Source organism: Syngnathus acus, chromosome 10 (assembly GCF_901709675.1).
Source record: "Syngnathus acus chromosome 10, fSynAcu1.2, whole genome shotgun sequence".
NCBI lineage: Eukaryota > Metazoa > Chordata > Actinopteri > Syngnathiformes > Syngnathidae > Syngnathus > Syngnathus acus.
This window is the reverse complement of record NC_051095.1, coordinates 15213264-15232092: the sequence shown is the minus strand read 5'-3', so window position 1 is coordinate 15232092 and position 18829 is coordinate 15213264. Positions and strand designations below refer to the sequence as shown.

Genomic DNA, 18829 nt, shown 5'->3' with positions numbered 1-18829 from the left:
GGCAGTGCCATTGCTTGTTGGAATCCAAAGCAGGTAGGCCCCCTCATGCATTACACATTGCACACAATCAGGCCAAGGTGCAACGGGAATCTGCCAATTAGAATAAAGTCACTGTGCTCCATCTCTAACCTAGCGTGATAGGTGGTGCGAGCGCTTGGCGGCAAAGACAAGAGCATACAATATTCCCAAAGGTATGAGCACGATAGCCGTTATTTGCTGCGACAAGGACACGTGTACGCAAAAACCAGATTGTCTGTTGCAGAGTTGCGTACAAGCGGAAAGGATTCTCATAGGCAGGATTGTCATAGCAACCCATCAGCCTCTGAACTTTTTTGTCAGCATTCTTTGATTATTAGCATGAAGCGGGCACCGCATCATCCCAGTGGCATATGATGCTAATCCAGCACATGCACACACTGAAAAATCAATCAGTGCCAGCAGTATTCAATAGCTTGTATTGTGCTCTGGGTATTCCCATATGGAAATTTAATGTAGGAAAGGAATAGGAAACAGCCCGGTAATATTCATTGACAGGGGGTGGGGTGAGGGGGGTCTGAAAACCATGATGTATTTTTAAATATCTGGCTACCAGGGAGGATTTCTAAATGTGAAAACATGGAATAAGAAACGCACATAAGAAATGGTTAGATAAAAAAAAAAAAAGGTCCTCCCATTACATCCGGACCACACTTTTCTTTTCTTTTTTTTTACCTAAATTAACTTCATTTCCTGTCAAACGGCACTGCAAAAAAAAAAAAAAACTGTCAACAACCTAAAAAAAGCAACTTGCTTTGACTGCGAATCGCCCTAATCTCACCATCCATCTGTGTGTTTGCATGATGTGATTCGTCTGCAGTCTGTCATCAGTCCTTCTTGAAGTGATGTAAGTTTCTTTTTTTGATTGACATGCGTTGTTTCATAAAGACCAAATTAAGTGCCGGAGGGAGTTTCTTTATCCACTTGAAGGCAGTAGAAACAAGATAAGTCCACAATATATTGATAAGTATCTTTCTGTCGATTATGAAAATGGACACCCGTTTGCATGATTGTTATGGTACGGCACGGTATGGAACAGTGTGGTATATTGCCTCTTTTGTTTTTACCAGCGCTAACAACTTTCTGTTGCACAATTGAAGAGCTCTGAGTCTCCCTCCAAAGTAGGAGATGTTTGGCAATCTGCGTCCAGACTGCAAACGGATCGCTCCTGAATGAATTCACCGCTGGTTAATTTAACTATGCATGGGCCTTCACCTTGTATGGAACTGAAATTGGAATTTGGCATAATTCAGAATGGTCAGCTCAAATACCCATTTTTTTTTTTTTTTTTAGAAATAGGCAGATAACATACGATGTATTTGGTGGTTTAATTTGACAATTGATAGGTGGCCATACAGTCACTTCCGAGACCCAACTATACAAACATGCAAAAAATGTTTTCCATAAAATGACCCCAATGTGCCCTTTAATAAACATGAAAAAGATAACCTAATATTAGACCTTAATTTCGTCATTAAATTTTAAACGGACTGATATTACCTGACCCGTGCCAGAGTTTTCTCATACAGTAATCTCATAAGCATACAGTAGCGGTGTTATTTTTTCTTAGATTAGTCATCTGCAAGCCGGAAAAAAAAAATATGCTTAGCAATTTAGTTCAGCTCATGAAATGTGACACTTGTTTTCAGTGTGCGTGTGAGACCTGCAAGAAAAAGTGCGTGCTGTGTACCGTAATTTACTGGATCATTTGGGCTGTGTTTTGTGTGTGTAATTGTGTGTGATTAAAGAGGCTGGTCCTGAAAATGATCAAAACCAGACAAACTCATCCATGACCCTTGGTCACGACAGAAACCCATGAAGAAGAAGAAAAAGAGGATGACAAAGTGGGAAGATTAAGTGGAACGACAAAACTACTATCCAACGGGTTTTGGAAAGCGGCATTTCTTATTTTTTGGCAGGATCTACTGTGAACATGTTTCTGTCAATATTCACAGTCCTGACGTGGGCCTATATCACAAAGAGTGAATTCCCAAAGGATGTGGATGTCGAAACGGCAGACTGACTGCAGTAAAAACATGGTTCACTACTTTCTGATACCATGAAAGTAACGTTACGCGTGATAAACGTTGACCGTTTCCTCATTTAAGAGCTCGTACGAAGTGATTTACTGGACTTTTTAACGGCCACATTGGAAGCTTACACACTTAAACTCAGCTGTTGTGCAAGAAGGCGAGGATGAAGATATTTTATATCATAGTGCACTCAATCTGTAATGTTTCCTGTTTCACATGCTTTTTAAAAATGTTTGTTGTAAAGAGCTAAAGATAGTGAACAAAAATGTAAACAACGCCTGTGTTTTTGCTCCCATTTTCCACGAGTTGAGCACAAAGATCTGTAACTTGTTCTATATGCACCATTTTGCTGGTTTGATGGAGATTTTTTTTTTTCTTTTCCTGTATGTGCTTCTCTCCGACACAACGTTTGTTGCGTGCCAGGCTGACCAAGCAGCACATGGCTTTTGACAAAGCTCTAAGAAAATAAACAGATGTGTTGAGACCGTAACACACTCTCGCTAGACTTGCCACAGAAGTCGTCCGACAGGGAGTACTGTTACTCCTTTCTTCCTTCATAACATACTTACGCAGGGTTATTTAAGCGCCCCGTTATTACATAATGGTAACAAATGAGTAAAATTAAGTGTAATTAAGATGATTAATATAATTGACATCTCGTATCCTAGGTGGTTCTTGTATGGATACGGAAGACCTGTAATTGCCAAAACAACAATTTCTAATCAGTCACTCGTGCGGCTGAGGGATGCATCTTTTTGTCTCTTTGACTTGTGTCCGCTTATTTATGTTCACTACAGGGCTGCGAACGATCCTCCATTGTACATCCAGATAATAGCCGCATCACACATTTAACTAGCAAGTAAAGCCATAACTGCGGATGCACCTTTCTGAATTTAAATTCTATTCTTTAATGAGTTTCATTAGGAGCTGACACACCTCCTCTAATGGTCACTCATAAAGAATGTGGTGTTCATTCCGTATAGACACTTTACTGTATGTAGCATTTTGATTTTAATTCGCTTGTATGCTCCCATTGAGGCATGAGCTTGTATTGCTATGAACAGGCATGTTTGCCATCTTTGGATGCTGTGTCGGGAAGGCTCTAATAATAATGCATCGACACGATTCCATTAGCTCTTGTCTTGTGCTAGTTACAAGACCTGTCATGCAAACATGTATGGTCAAACGTGCACTACATAAAATAATATTGTCAACTGAACAGGCCTCGGCTTTTTGGTGTAAATTCAAAGTAACGACAATGCTGAAAATGACAACAGGTTTTATCGACATATAGGTCTCTACTTTTGTGGCATGTGTAGGCTAAACTCTGTGTGGCACGTGGCCTATCTTTGTGCGTCGGCGGGTTGGAACCAATGATGAGCATTTTGCAAACGAGCCCAAACCGGGGCCTCTGCAAGTAGGGAGGTCTGCGCTGCTGTGGGAGTGGTCAATCTGACTTCACTCATGGACAATCAATGCCGTTCCTTTCATTCCATTTAAATGCAGCGTGCCAACCGTGCAGTAGAGTCTCGACATGTCGGAAGCACATATGTGCCGTTAAGTGTGCACTTGGAGACTCTGAGAGCTTTTGTGTGCTCTCCCACTACCCTGTAGTTGTGCCACCTAGTAGAAAACTGGAGCTCAGAATTTGCTTGCCTGTGCCCCAACCCTCACTGTAATCTCAACCCTAACAATTAACCCCTAACCCTGTAAGTTTAGAGCAACTTTCTGCCACCTCATTTCCACGTCGCCATCTCCAAGGACACGACCTCACTATACTGGAATGCCCAGCTTGGCATTATTTTACAGTCTAAATATTTCACAGCACACCACCAAATAAAAATATTATAAGAACACATTAACTGATGTCGTGATGATCTTGCCTCAATTCATTAGCAAACTGTCTCAGTGTAATATCCTGACTTATTTTATCCAAAAGAACAGTTACTGTGTTATTATATAAATGGCAGCAGGTGATTACGCAGGCTAATTGTATTGTAACTTTGAACATTTCATTGTTCCACCTGCCACCATATGTCACCAGCATAGCTAAACAAAGTTACATCAATTGTAACATTTAAATGATGATTTGGGGACAAAGTTTGTGAAATTTACACAGCTGCAGTGCTATTTGCACAAGTGTGCTATGAGGATGTATGCTTTGGAGTTGTTCTCTAGGGTACTATGGCTTCCTGTCACTTTCCAAGAACATGCATGTTAGGCTGATTAAAGACCCTAAACATGAATGTGAGTCCGAACATTAGTTTTCCTACAAGCATGTGTGATCTGCAAAGGTATTACCTCTGAGATATTTCCTGTATCGTCTGTCACTTTTGCTTTAGTATCCTGTGAGATCCCAAAATGATTTTAGCTGCACGAGTGTGGGGACTGGCCCTGCGATGACCTCAAGCAGCTTGTGCGCGTCCTCTCCAGACCGCCGGCTGACAGTAGTTGCCAGGTGAGCAACCAGGCCGCCGCCACTCTCCAGTGGCAACATAACTGGAACCGACAGGCAGCTGAAACAATGGTTGATTGTCTCCCCAACGCAGGCTTTGCAATAATCCACTGTTGACTCAGGTCAGCCATCACTGTGATTAACTACTCTGAATGATGATGTGCTAATCTGCTTTTTCATACTTTGAATGAGAAATGTAATGAGAGTTTTTGGTTTGATGGTGTAAGTACATTATGAAAGATTAATAATTGATTGTTATTACCAAGGCAAACATAAGTAATAAGGACTGTACCATCTGTTAGCGGCTGTACTGATTCAGGTCATTCATCCATTTTCTATACCGCTTGTCTTGGTGAGTCAAATGGTGCACAGTTTACTGGTTGCCAGCCAGTTGCCATCCACATGTAGACAAACAACCATTCACACTCACATTTACACTAATGAGCAATCTAGAGTTTTCAGTGAAATCAACATGCACGTTTTTCAAATATACGGGCAAGACATAGGACCTGGAGAGAATCCCAGTAAAGGAAGAACACGCTAATTAACTCCTCATTCAAACCCTGAACCTGAGAACTGTGAGACAGATGTTTTAAGCACCAGGGCACTGTCTTGTCAGCAATTGTTTGACTTGATTCATTTATACACCACTTGCTGTACCAATATAGACTGGAGTGGATTTCTGTGCTCCAGACTGAATCAGCGCCAGTGGACTTTTTTCTTCACTTTTGAGGAGCACATGCTAATGAGACTTTGAGTTGAAACGCTGATCACAAGCAGCAGTGTTATTGTAGTAATGGGCTGTGAATTTTTTATTGTTTTTGATGTGCCACCTGCGCATGCCGTTGCTTGGCAACCTGGTCAACTCTCAATTTACACTGTCTCCTAAGTATTTAGTTATGAAGGCAGTATTCTGATTAAATTGCTTGTATTGGATTTATTAAAAAGTCATTAAAAAACATGCTCCTTCAAAGTAGATCGTAGATGAGCTGCACATACATCAATGACGAAGATCAGTATAACGTACAGATCCACTACGCACGTTAACTTCTCATTTATTGCCCTACTTTTGTTCCCAGCACAAGCACGCTAACTGTGCACATGGGTAGAGTTTGCTTTCTTTTAGTATTTTACTAGATTTAGCACACATTCAGGAAGGGCGTAACAAGACGTTTGCGCTCCTTGTGCGGCATTATGGGATGCAAGAGGCCATTTCCCCAAACCTTGCAGTATCTCTCCTTTGAGATATCTCATGAAAATTATGAAGGAATTGGTGCACGTAAGAAACTGACTGAAGTATAAATGGGAGAATATGCCCAAATCTGTCTGATTCCCTTCCGTATAGCTTCAAACAAGCAGTAACTATGGTAGCACGGCTGGATCAAAAAGGCTTAAGCAAATTCGGTTTCATCTTTATTTCTTTGTCTCTCTAGCCTTTGCAACCTCCCACTCTTGGCTACATTTCTTCACCGGTGCTTTTGTGCTCCAATTCCACACAAGCATGATGGGACTCATCATCCGTTTCCTCTCTGCCAATGCTGTTCTTGACCTGTTCTTGTGATTCAGAAATGCCCGACCTAACACTGTAAGGCAAGAGAGAGCAGGCAAACATTTTTCAGCCCCAGACATAAACCCCCACCAAAGTTTACACTTGCCCCTACTTCTCATTGCATATAAAAATCTCTAAATGGGTTTTCTGTGTGGGGGGTTATGCATTAGTCATAGAGACCTGTGCCCTGTCCCATTTCACAGCGCCCCATGAGTTCTAATGGAGAGGAGAGGTGACTGTCAGCAGTGAGCGAGTGGTGGCAGAGGTTTATGGCTGATAAGCTTGTGTGGTGTCATTTCAACACAGATGTGTCTGCTTTAATACTGAAAGGAAACTCCACTTTTTAAAAAATCTGAAAGAGCTCAGATGAAATTCATTTCATGACAATCATAGGATAAATCTAACTATCATTGTCTCCAAGTTGAGTTTTTTTTTAAACACACAAAAATTGTTGTTTTTTAGAAAATAATCCGGACATCCTATTCATGCACGATTACACCACAGTAGCAGTAATAATTTTCAAAGCTGAAGGCACATTACATTAGCTTTGATAGATCACATTATGTATACTAAATTAATCCTTTTGGACATGCCCCTCCTACAAAGTGCAAAATGAGCTGCTCCGCAATTTACCACATTTCTCAAGGCCCTTATTCATAAAAAGCAATTAATTTATGTTTACATTTATGAATGTCATGTTAATAAATGCTTTATGATCACAGTTTTACACACATTTATTTCCTGTAGGAAATATTAATGGTGTGGCCCAGCATTGCAGAACAGTGCGATGACGTCACGCTACGGGCACTCCAATTGGATGAACTACATGACATTAAAACTATTACATAAGAGTCCATTGTCATTGTTTATCTTTTCCATTTGGTTTGTCCTTTCCATTTGCTCCTTCAATTAAACTTGAACCTTTGTCTCCATATAGTAAACACAATCACAACTATGTAAATGACCTCTGAATTGTGCTTTAACGCTATATAGTCAAAGATCCTCATGACAAGTTAACTTTACCAACTACAGTTGTTTTCAAACTAGGTTTAGGGTTAGAGGCTAGGGGTTAGGAATAGGGTTAGGTGTTTTTAGGTTAAGGTATTGGTTAAGTGTCGTAGTACGGTTTCAAACCAAAGTCAGCTTTTTAACCTAGGGTTAGAGTTTCAGAGTTGCACACCATTACTGTCAAGTAATAATCTGATTTTATTTCCAATGAAATAGCAATTGGCTGACTCAGTTGAGTGATTTGGTCCGAATCCATATTGTAATGGATGGAGTGAAAAATGAGAATTGTTGATTTGATCCCTGATCTACTGATATAGGTACACTTTTCCAAAACCTTACACATGACTGGCAAAATATTTGTCGGTCTGTCTTGTTTGCCGATTTCCAGATTTAAATATTGGGCAAACAATGGTTGAATTCCATTCCTCTGGAAATTCCCCTTGAGCGATATAGTGATTAATATTTTTTGTTATGGGTGCAGTAAGAGATTGACCCATGTCATTTCGCATTGTAGTGTCCATTCCAAATACATCTTTGGATTTATGCTTCATCATTTTGTTCAGAAGCCCAGGAAAAAGCAAAGCTGGGCTCTGATGATGGTGCTGGGATCAAAAATGAATAGATGGATTAAAAGTGACCTGCACGCTCTGTGTAATTAATGCAACAGACTCAACAACAGCAGTTTGATTACCAAAACAGTTTCCAACAGTTTCCATCTATTGCATTTACTATTCTTGCAGAGGTGAAACCCAAGGATGCCCACCCCCCGTTACAGAGCTCCAGAATGCTTGGGAAACATCCGCCTGAAGCACAAGAAAATGTGGCTCAATGAAAAGAAGCAACATTTTCCCTCCTGTCATGGTCTGAAGCTTAAATGATTAAATACACATTAGACGCGTATGACTCACTGGTTTGTCAAACATAGATAGGCTCCCTGAGTCACAGTGAACACACAGGGATAAGTGAGGGCTACACTTACGTAGCACCCTGCTAAGAGTAGACAGAGAGAGCACACAAAGAAGAAAATGAATAGGAGCGTGATCTTGGCGAGGTCGATGAGAAGTCTTGATTTTTGGCCCTCAGGAGGTTCGATTACTGGATGACCTGTTGACACTAGAAGTAGAGGGAACGCCTGACTCCTAATTTTCTGATTTTCAAACTTTCTCAGATGAAGGATGTCTTGAACAACAATAATAAAACACAGACTACCTATTAAGAGCCAGCCCAAAGCATAAGCAGACTAAGGATGCTGAGAAAGGGAGTGCCCCAAGAGTAAAGAACAGAGCAACAACAGTAAGAAACGAGTTGAATATTCGGATTATGAGAGTATATGTCACGAACGGGGTGTAGATGGAGCGAGGACGACCAAATGCAGCTTGGACCAGGGTTTATTGCAGGAACTCAAAGGACAAACCCGGCAAACTGACGTGACTAAACAACAAAACCAAAAGGACTGACCGCCAAAGCGTGAAACAAAAGACAGGACCCAAACAAACCGCGTGACAGTGAGACATGCATTGTCCACGTCTCAGGCAATGCTCCGACGGCGAGTGACACGCAAACAGAACTTAAATACGACACAGGTAACGAGGCAGGTGCGTGTGGTTACACTAATCAAGGGCACACAGGAAGGGAGGGGCGAGCACACAGACACAGAAACGATGACATCACAAAACTGTGGACGAGGCATGACAGTATATTTTGATTTATTTTACAATAAAACCTTTGCAAATTTTTCAATTTTTTTTACCTAATTACTCAACCCTAAATGTGTTTTTTTTTAGACCATTTTATGTCATATTGTTTGAGGTACTAGTGACATTCAGGCTGGAGGAAAAACGTTCAAGTCAATCACATCAATAAGTTAGGTTGACAAAATTTTAGCCTCGCGGCATTGTCGGCACCATTGCACGCCATTCATACAGACATATCCAGCCATCTGATTACTCAATTGTTTAATGGAAAAGTCCACTCTAAAGTGATTCAGTAGTGACAGCCCTAACTTCTTCTGTTCTCTTACAGTATTTTTAAATATGCCCAAGAAAATCCATTTGTTTTTGAACTTTGTTTTTTTTACTTTACAAAATGTTTTTTGAAACCACAAATAATAAACTAGAGAACAAGATCATCTTCAATTCTGCTGTAAGACTCCTCGCATTAATTAATTGGAAAACCTGTTCATGTGATTTGGAGCGGCTATTTCTGGTAGCAACGGAATTTAAATGGGCTCAGAAACTATGTCCCTGTGTGCGAACAAAGGGTTCTATGGACTAAGTACTAATTACAGTGATAGCATGTTCTTTTTCTGACTGCTAAGTCTATTCAAGAAAGGCATTTATTTACTGATATTAATGATGCACGCAGCAACAATTCGGGGCATTTGAGGGATGGCTGCTACTTGAGGAAATAAAGTAACTTCTTCTTGCACTTACTGTATATGAAACTTTAGCAACAATTAACTCGTCAGTTCTTTTAACTTAGACAGGATATTTTAGGTTGTCATTTACCTGACTTTTTCATCTTCTTCAGAGCTTCATCAGCTGATATTCAAAAAAGGTGTGACTCACCTGTCAATTTGACAGGTGTCGTTGTCTCTGCTGTCCATTCACCCCTTCCAGAATGCTGATAAACACAAGTCACACATCATCATGTGACACTCTGAAGAAGGTGAAAGACCAACCGAAACATGTCACGTCTATGGTCTGCTACAATTAAAAATTAATAGGAGTCAAAATAAAATCAAATAAAAAAAAAAATTTAGAAATAAACTAAAAGAAAAATACATTGATGTTTAATTGCATTTACTTATGTGTACATTCGTATATATTTTTACATTCATTTTATAATTATTTTTTGTATTTATTCATACTTTTATTTTGTATTATATATTGTTTTTTGTTTTTATTTACGTGTGGAGAGAGAGAGAGAGAGAGAGAGAGAGAGAGAGAGAGAGAGAGAGAGAGAGAGAGAGAGAGAGAGAGAGCTCATCCAGCAGCCATCTCGAAATGAAGAAATATTGTACTTATATAAATTGAATGTTGGCAAGCATATGAGGATTGACCTGGATACAGTTCACTTCGAAAAACATTCTGTCAGCCATTGGTATTGGCCGCCATTAGTATGGGCTGCAATTGCGAGTACCAAGTCCTTGAAAAGAAAGCTCATGTTCGCCCTAGACATAAGGTTCTTTGAGGAAATATCTCCCTGGATTTGAGAACTTTTAAGAACCCCTGATTGAGAGGCCATGATGCTCTCTGTGGGATGGAGGGCAGGAGTTTGCTGGAGAAAAAAAGCAGAATGACTCTAAAGAGCACAGGGCGCACATATACGTAGATGTAAATGAATGTTGATCAGTCTCCTGGAGCAGGAAAAAGATGTGCACTGTGAATTAGACAAGGACAAAAGCAGCCCACGTTGGTTCCTGCTCTTAAATCACACACACTGCCAGAAGGCACCACCGAGCCTCTCCACCAATAAACAACCCAGTCAGATTCAATAAGGAAACATCCGCGGCCTTTTAATGTTCCCTCTTATAAGCTGTTTCCTGCAGCTGCGGCAAGCCAGTCACTTCTTCTCTCCACCCTCTATTGAGCAGCAACTCAATTCAAAGGCTGTCGGTTGAAATACAAGAGTCGTTTCTACCCCTTTTCATGTCTGCTACTTCACTGTTTTCGGGGACCCCATCCAAGAAGGGGGCGCTAACGTGTCTCTGAAAGGCAAAGAGGATGCAAGTGATTTGAATCATTACAGCAGCCGGAATTACTGTAATTACATTCAGCGGCATCATTATCGCCCTATGCGGCATCCTGGCGGAGGCTGTATACAGACACTGACAGCATCCACTGAGCCTGTACCACACGTCACTTTGGTGGGCGATGTCATCCAAGCTACCTGCACGGTGCTCATCTACGGCCGTGTCCGCCTCTCTTTCAGTCGCGCCTAAGTTTCTTGTGGAAATTAATTTTCCTGCAGGTAACCAGAGACATTACTTGCCAAGTTGCAACAAGTGTGCGCTACTTGTGATTTACAGAACCAAAAAATGGCAAAATAACTTTATTACTGGTACAAACAACTCACTCAGCAAGCAGAATGAGATTGTTCACCTTTTGTAGGGTGTGGATAGAGTGTCAAACTCATTTTCATCACCTCATGGTAGTTAGGGTTTCTCTCATATAGCCTTTAAGCCAAAAGAAATCATACAGTGATACCTCAATTTAACGAGAGACCTGATTAGCTTTGCACGCAGCTTGTTTAAACGTTGTTTCTAAAGTACATTTTTAAGTAGTTCAGATTTATTTAACGTTAGTACAGCACAATACATTTGCACTTAATCTTGGAAACCTTTTAATCAAGTGCAGTTTTTCATTTTTATGTGCAATAGAGTTTTATCATTAATGCAGTAGTTGTTCTTACAACTTGTGTACGTATGTGTAAATTGTAATGGTACAATGGCTTAGTTACAATAAATGCAGATTTATTAGGAATAAAACCTTCACCTACTTTTTTACAAACATATGGGCCTAGGATGTTACTGTTGGCCAAGTATTTTATGAGGTGGTACTTGCGGTAAAATCAAAACTGAGAACCAACCACTGCAGTAGATTGTGACAGTGAACTTAGAAGCAGCGGCAGCAATGAGCAATTCTTAAAAAAGAGGCCTTGAGATGTTCATTGCCACTCCTAGTTGAAGTTCACCAAACAAAACAGAGAATTACACAAACCTTTCTGAATATCCACCAGCTAAATGCTATTGGCCGTGATGAAATCAATCAATATTGCAGTAGTTTGATTTCAGCAACTCGTATTTGAACACGAATAGCAACACATGCAAATATAGCATATTTTCTTTATCCTGTGAAAAACGTCTAAGACTGTGTCATCGCATCTTGCATCCTCCTCCTGTAGCTTTGTTTTATACTGCCCCCGGTGGTCTGGACACACACACCAGGAGCGACAGAAGCATAAAATGATGCACAAACAGTTTTTAATTTTTCAAATATGTTATTACTTTATGATTTCATGAAGTGCAATGGTATAGAATGTTTTTCTTAAAGGAGCCCTGACAAAAACAACAACAACCATACTGTGGGCACCCTACTACTGAATTAAAACACTTTTTGCAAAAATTAGCCTCCACTAGGAAGGCATAATATTAGTCGAGCATTGAATGAGTGGATTTTGGTGTCAGTGGCAAGGCTCACCTGTTTCACAATTATTTTTTTTTGCTTCACCTCTTCCACATGCTTCCGTTCACATTGAGTCTTTGACGTCAGCACCTTAAAAGATATATTGAGACATGCACGCTGAGCATCGATGTTACATCAACTAGCATCAATTAGCTGCAAAGCTAGCAAAGAAGGCCACTTTATGTCACATAGTGAAGGAAATACCTCCCAAAATAAACTTACTTGAACAGGGTTACTTGCTGTTCCAGAGAGATTTGATATCGATCCTAGGGAAAGTGAAAGCTAATCCACATTTTTATTGTCCCAAACTGCACAAGCAGTTGTCAGTAAAATGTTTGCCACAAACCAACACACGTTTTGAGAGTTCTTTTGACATATGCAAGGCATAAATAAAGTCCAATCACAAGCCTTTCTGTGGCTTAACTGTAGGAAGAAGAAAGAGAATCTTGTTCTTCTGCCACACCTGCACAAAAGTTTGTGTTGAAACTTCAGCAGGCAGATGGATTCAAAATTGTTAGGGTGGAGTTAGTGGCATCACAAACCAAAAAGGGCGGGGTTGGTAACATCACAAACAGCCCATTTGAGAATGCTAGAAAATGGATGGATGGATGGATGGATGTTTGAGCTATGATGATACAAACAGCAAGGGAAACATTCTTGTCACTACTTTGAGGACTCGTCAGGCTAGCAGATGTATATTTATGCTCAAAAACCTAAAAGAAATAGAGAATTTCATGTCAAGGCCCCTTTAATAGTTATGGAGTTAAACTTAAGTCAATGTGCAACTGTGGTCCGTGTACTTTTTGGGCATTTGTTTTTCCTTTTGACGTAGGCAAACGCCAAATGTAAAACGATCAGATTTCAATTTTATGTTGTTTAAAGAAATAAAAGAAAACCAGTCACCTCATGTTTTTTTCTTTTGAAATTTTGTAATTGAAAAACAAAAAACGGCCGTTACACCTGCAGTGTAGATCATCTTCCATTATTAAATCAATAAGTCTTAAGTTGATGACACCAATTATGTTAAAGCAAAAATCTGTTTAGCCTGAATTTCTTGTGTAGGGTGGGTGATAATAAGGAATGTTGTGGCTGAGGTTAAATTATAAAATAATGGCTCTGCTGCTATCTAGTGGCTCATATTGGTCATCTTATTTTATAGTTATTTTAATTGTTGGCTGGCTACATCCTGAACTGGACGTCTGCCGATCACATGCAGGAAACATAACTCACCACTCGCACTTTCATTCACACGTTTAAGCCATTTTGAAAGTGTGAGGAAGCCAAAGTACATGTAGAAAACCACACAAGCACAGGGAGCACCTACAAACTCCACACAGGAAGGCCGAAGCAACGGTCGAAACCAGAACTGTGAAAATTATCAGGCGGATGTGCTAAACACTCATCACCATGCTGCCTGATAATTTTGCTGACAATGATAAATATTTCTTAAGGTCCTCGTAGAAAGAATGGCTCTGCCAGGTTATCTTACAACACAAATCCAATCAGAATGCTCATATATATATATATATATGATGAATACATACATATATATATATATATATATATATATATATGTATGTATTCAGCATTCTGTTTTAACAGATTTGAAAAAAGATATTTTTTAACTCCAAACGTCAACAAGGCACAAGACAGTAGCGATGTTCCAGGTAACAAATTGTCCAGCACCAGTTTTGTCACATCAGCAGTGCTACCAAACAAAAGTTAATATGCGGACCTCAGAGAAATACAATTTAATAACTCCCACCTCCTTTAGACAAACTGTTTTCTGAGCATTGATGAGAGCTGGGGCTTTGAGAGGTATAAAAGCTCTGCACACAGCAAAACAGAAGCTGAAGATACTGCTGCGTCTGTGAATTTACACTTGAACAACTTACTACCAGAAGTCTTCATTTTTGTCCTTACAGATGAATGTTGCAGCTTTATTGTGTACAGTGATGCCTGTGGAGTTCTGACAATAAAATACTGAACTCTTGGTGTACATTTAACCAGTCTTATTAGACTATCTACTAAACCAATGAAACTCCAAAATAAATATTCCCAACATTGTCCACATGTATGTTGGTTAATTTTACGTCAAGTTGGGAAAGATGATTTGGTTGCCATAGAAACAAACATGTATAACAATAACATCATTACAATGTTATAGGGGTAGAGGATTTTATTAATGTTTGACAAAACCATCACCTACTACAAGGAGAGCCTTTATAAGAGCTCAGTTGGAGAAAAAAAAATGGTTTGAATAGCACATAATGGTTTTAACATTGTGTTGTAGGTATACATTGCATGTATGAGTGGTTCACCAAACTAAGCGGATGAACTTTTACACAATTGGTGCAGCAGAGAATAGTGAACCAACACTAACCCACAATTTGATACATTAGCAGTAACAATGTTCCATAATTACACCTTCTGCTGGTAGCAGGCCAAGAGATACAAACTAAATATAGTAATCGATGATTTTGTTCATTGGCGACAGCATGCACTCAAAAAGATATTCATCTTCCATGGCAGATAGCCAGCTTTCCACAGTATAGATAGATAGATCGATCGATCGATAGATAAAATGTTTCATAACCTCTCATAGGCTTGTTGTTTAGGACAAATTTAATGAATACACCCAATGACATCACTTGTTCATGTCAATGCACATTTTGCAATGTTAACAGTTGGAGCCCGACCGATAAACTGGCCATTCTTAGATCAAAATCAGGAGAGGTTTAGAAGAAAAAAAAAAAAAAGTTCTTCAGCCTAAAAAACAAACAAACTGGAGAACTGGATAAAAACATGTTCTCTTCACATGCAATGTCTTAATGTAGATCTATGTTTTTGTGACTGCTTACGGTATGTAGGTCATGTAACACATTTTGAATTTATCGCTGGCTTTTTATTACAATTTTGTTCCATATATTCGTACGGTATATGATTGATGACAAGATTACTTGGCTATTTGTTCATCCCTTTAATTCCTCAGTGGAGGCCGAGGGCGTTTCAGAAGCCTCAAGGCACTCCTGCAAGACAGAAGACAGACAGAATATGTAAAAGACATGTTGCAATAGAGGTCACTCAAAAAAAAAAAAAAAAGAGTTCACCTTCACTCTGTCCAGCTCTGGTCTTCCTGGGAGCGATTTCTGTGAAGAAATGCCCTGCCAAGAAAACATGATGGTTACATTATTGTCGTCATCTGAACTTGACAGACTCGTGCACGGTTCTCACTCTCTTGGACTGCTGTGTCTCCTCTATGGATTTGGAGCGATTCTTCATGTGTTTCTGAGGAGAGGTGCTGGTGGAGCCCTTGTGACAAAAGCAAAACATTAGAAAACAAAACTCTTGCCTTCTCAAGTAGTCCTCATTCATAATTATAGTATTAGTTTCTTTCTTCTATACCTCGTTTGTCTTCCGCTCCATGGCTGACTTCAGTGAGGATGACTTGAATTGTAAAGTTGCCTATGAACAGAATTCACAATTTCATTTAGTAAAACCTATGCAATACCAAGGAGACGAGACTGATTATAGAAATCCAAGTCAAGTTTCGACCCTCGAGTACCAACCAAGCTCATCTAGAGGAAACATTGATCTCTAAGTGAAAGAATCAATGGCTGCCACTTGATCGTCACTTCACTCGTCCACTGCGACTGCGGATGTCACGGTAGTGTCGCATTCATGGTAGGAGGGAATCAATTGGATGCTTCCAGGTCAATGTGTTTGTACAGGCCATTGAATGACCCAGTGGGACGCTCCCCGCAGCTCTTCTATTTTAAATTAGACCTCTTATTGCCACACCAAGCTGCTTCACGTGACACACTCAAGGCTGTGCACTAAGAATGAAATGTATGGAGCGAGAAGACACTAGAGGAGGATTTCAGCAGGATGGCTGAGTACATCGCTCACCATCTCACGGAGGTAACGTGACCCAAGTCGGAAAGATAGTTTCGCTTGTCTTATAGATTCACTACCTATGTGTGGATTCTTAAAAGGAATGAATCATTCTGCAGGAATGACTTGCCCAAAAGGATGGAGGCTTGTACTGTTTGCATGCACGAACATGTCCGTTGTCGTATACAATGGCGTGCATGACAACAAAAGTAACAGATTGGAGTCTTAAAAGCTAATGCTCCCGCTCTTTCTGCAAGGGTGGGCAAATACAAAATGTTGCCTCACAGTCCTCTGCATACGTTTCTCCCACCCATCATCACTTTTAGCCACACAACACAGCAAGATGAGGTGGAATACAGGATGGATAATATACAACAGAGCACGAGTAGTGAAATGCCGAATCAGGACTTCAGAGGCAAGACTGTTCCGCAGCTGACAGCTGGCCAGCTTGGCAGCAATAAGCAGCAGGCTTGAAGCTTCCAGTTGTGGTCAGACAGATAGCTGAGGCTACTTGTGGGGATAATGGTGGAGAAGAAAAGTGGTAAACGTCAACATTTTACAGTGGATATAAAAAGTTTAGACACCCCTGTTCAGATGCATGGATTGGGAATATTGGGGGAAAAAATGAGGCAGATATAAATCATTTGGAAACTTGTACCACCGTGGCCTACTGTATATCCATGCAACTTTGAGAAATTGAGAAAAGGGCTTTGAGATGGGGATAAAAAAAACTGGCATAATAGGGTTGCTTAAGTGTGCACCTCTTAAAACTGCGGATGTTCAGAATCAACCAATCACACAAATTCATAGTCAATGCACACTTGCCACCAGTAAAGGTGCCTCGGATTAAACCAAAATATAGTAGTTCAAATGATTGTTTTTTTATTTATCGGTTTAGCAGAAGCCTGATAGTTATGAACCAACTTCTTGATGTCCTTTTTTTACATCACAAAAAGGGCATTTGAATAAGGACATACTATTTCTAGGTGTATATGAGTAAAAAAATAAAAAAGTAAATGTATGATAGAAAATAATTGGTATTTTACAGGTTGGCACCCATCTATCAGTTGTGAACACTGTATTGAATCAAAAGGGTGGAGCCATGAACAGTGGATTAGTGGACCAGAAAAATGCCTTCCATGTCACAAATGGAATGCTATGGGAGAAACAGACCAAGAAATGTCAAGTCATCTTTTCCTAGGTACTCCCTGATTTCCACAACTAAGGTAAATCAGCAGTAATTTGATGATTGCTATATAGTGGTGGTATACATGAATGCAGAGATTCAGAGACCACCAAGGTTATCATGTGGACAGAACCCACAACTGGGAAAAGAGGGCTGCCCCTGAGAAGCAAGCACATGCAGGCTAAATGTTAGACCAGTATATCACAGTGACACACAATTGTATCCCATAACAATTATGAATATGAAAGGAAAATTAAGTACAGACATTTTTAAAAAGGGGTTGTTGTCCTCCCCAAAATGCAAATCTACAGCATGGAACTAAGCTCATTTGGAAACAATAGTTGGATCATAACTGAAAATTGCAGTGTCATAGTACATGCTACAATGTTACAGAGTCACACAATAGGTGAAGAAGAAAAAAAAAAAAGCACTCACCTGCTTTTCTTCCTCTTCTCCGTGCAGACGTCCAGCCGAGGAGATGCTCTCAGCTTCACTGCTGCTATGGAGTCTGTGTGAGCGCGCACACACACATGCACGCCTCTCCCCGTGTTCATTCAGAGCTCCACCGATGCATCATTCATGCATGGTTAGATGGATTGGATGGATTGAGATGCGCACACACACACGCGCACCCACTCAATGAGCATCAGTTCACATCACATTTATTTACTTTTCTAATTTTATCTATTTTATCTTTGTACTTTTTTATTTTTATGTATTTTATCTATTTACTTTTCTATTTTTATCTATTAGACAAATTTACTTTATTTTCATCTATTCTATCTGTTTGCTTTTCTATTTTTATCTATTTAATCAATTTACTTTTCTAATTTTATCTATTTTATCTTTTTACTTTTCTATTTTTATCTATTTACCTTTCTATTTTTATCTATTAGACAAATTTACTTTATTTTCATCTATTCTATTTTTATCTATTTAATCAATTTACTTTTCTATATTTATCTATTCTATCGATTTACTTTTCTATTTTTATCTATTTTATCCATTTACTTATCTATTTTATCTATTTACTTATCAATTTTATCTATTTATTTACTTTTTGATTTTCATCTATTTTATCTATTTACTTTTCAATTTTTATCTACTTAATCAATTTACTTTTCTATTTTTATCTATTTTATCCATTTACTTTTCTATTTTTTATCTATTTTATCTAATTACTTATCTATTTTATCTGTTTACTTATCTATTTTATCTGCTTTATCTATTTATTTACTCTTTATTTTCATAAATTTTATCTATTTACTTTACTATTTTTATCTATTTACTTATCTATTTTATCTATTTACTTATTTATTTGATCTATTTACATATCTATTTTATCTATTTACTTCGCGTCATCCAGGCACATCTAAGGCTGTCCAGGCGCATCCAAGGCGGTCACTGCATCGTCCAGGCATATCCAAGGCGGTCCCGGCGCCGTCCATGTGCATCCAAGGCGCATCCAAGGCGCATCCAAGG

General features: G+C 39.3%; 2 long non-coding RNA genes across 3 annotated transcripts in view; both read right to left on the bottom strand.

Annotated features, from left to right (window-relative positions):
- Positions 1 to 12736, bottom strand: part of LOC119129176 — a 36856-nt gene extending 24120 nt beyond the window's left edge. The window contains exons 1-2 of one of the 2 annotated variants that reach the window (XR_005099140.1): positions 12490 to 12736; positions 12313 to 12357 (exon numbers count right to left, since the gene is read on the bottom strand). This is a non-coding gene — a long non-coding RNA (uncharacterized LOC119129176). The remainder of the gene's footprint in view (positions 1 to 12312; positions 12358 to 12489) is intronic. The other variant, XR_005099141.1, reaches the window with a different exon arrangement.
- A 1698-nt stretch (positions 12737 to 14434) lies between these two features.
- LOC119129329 lies at positions 14435 to 17981 on the bottom strand. Its single transcript, XR_005099168.1, has 5 exons — positions 17783 to 17981; positions 15673 to 15732; positions 15502 to 15579; positions 15378 to 15431; positions 14435 to 15296 (listed from the first exon to the last, which is right to left on the bottom strand). It is a non-coding gene; the product is annotated as an uncharacterized LOC119129329 (long non-coding RNA).
- Between the last annotated feature and the right edge of the window lie 848 nt (positions 17982 to 18829).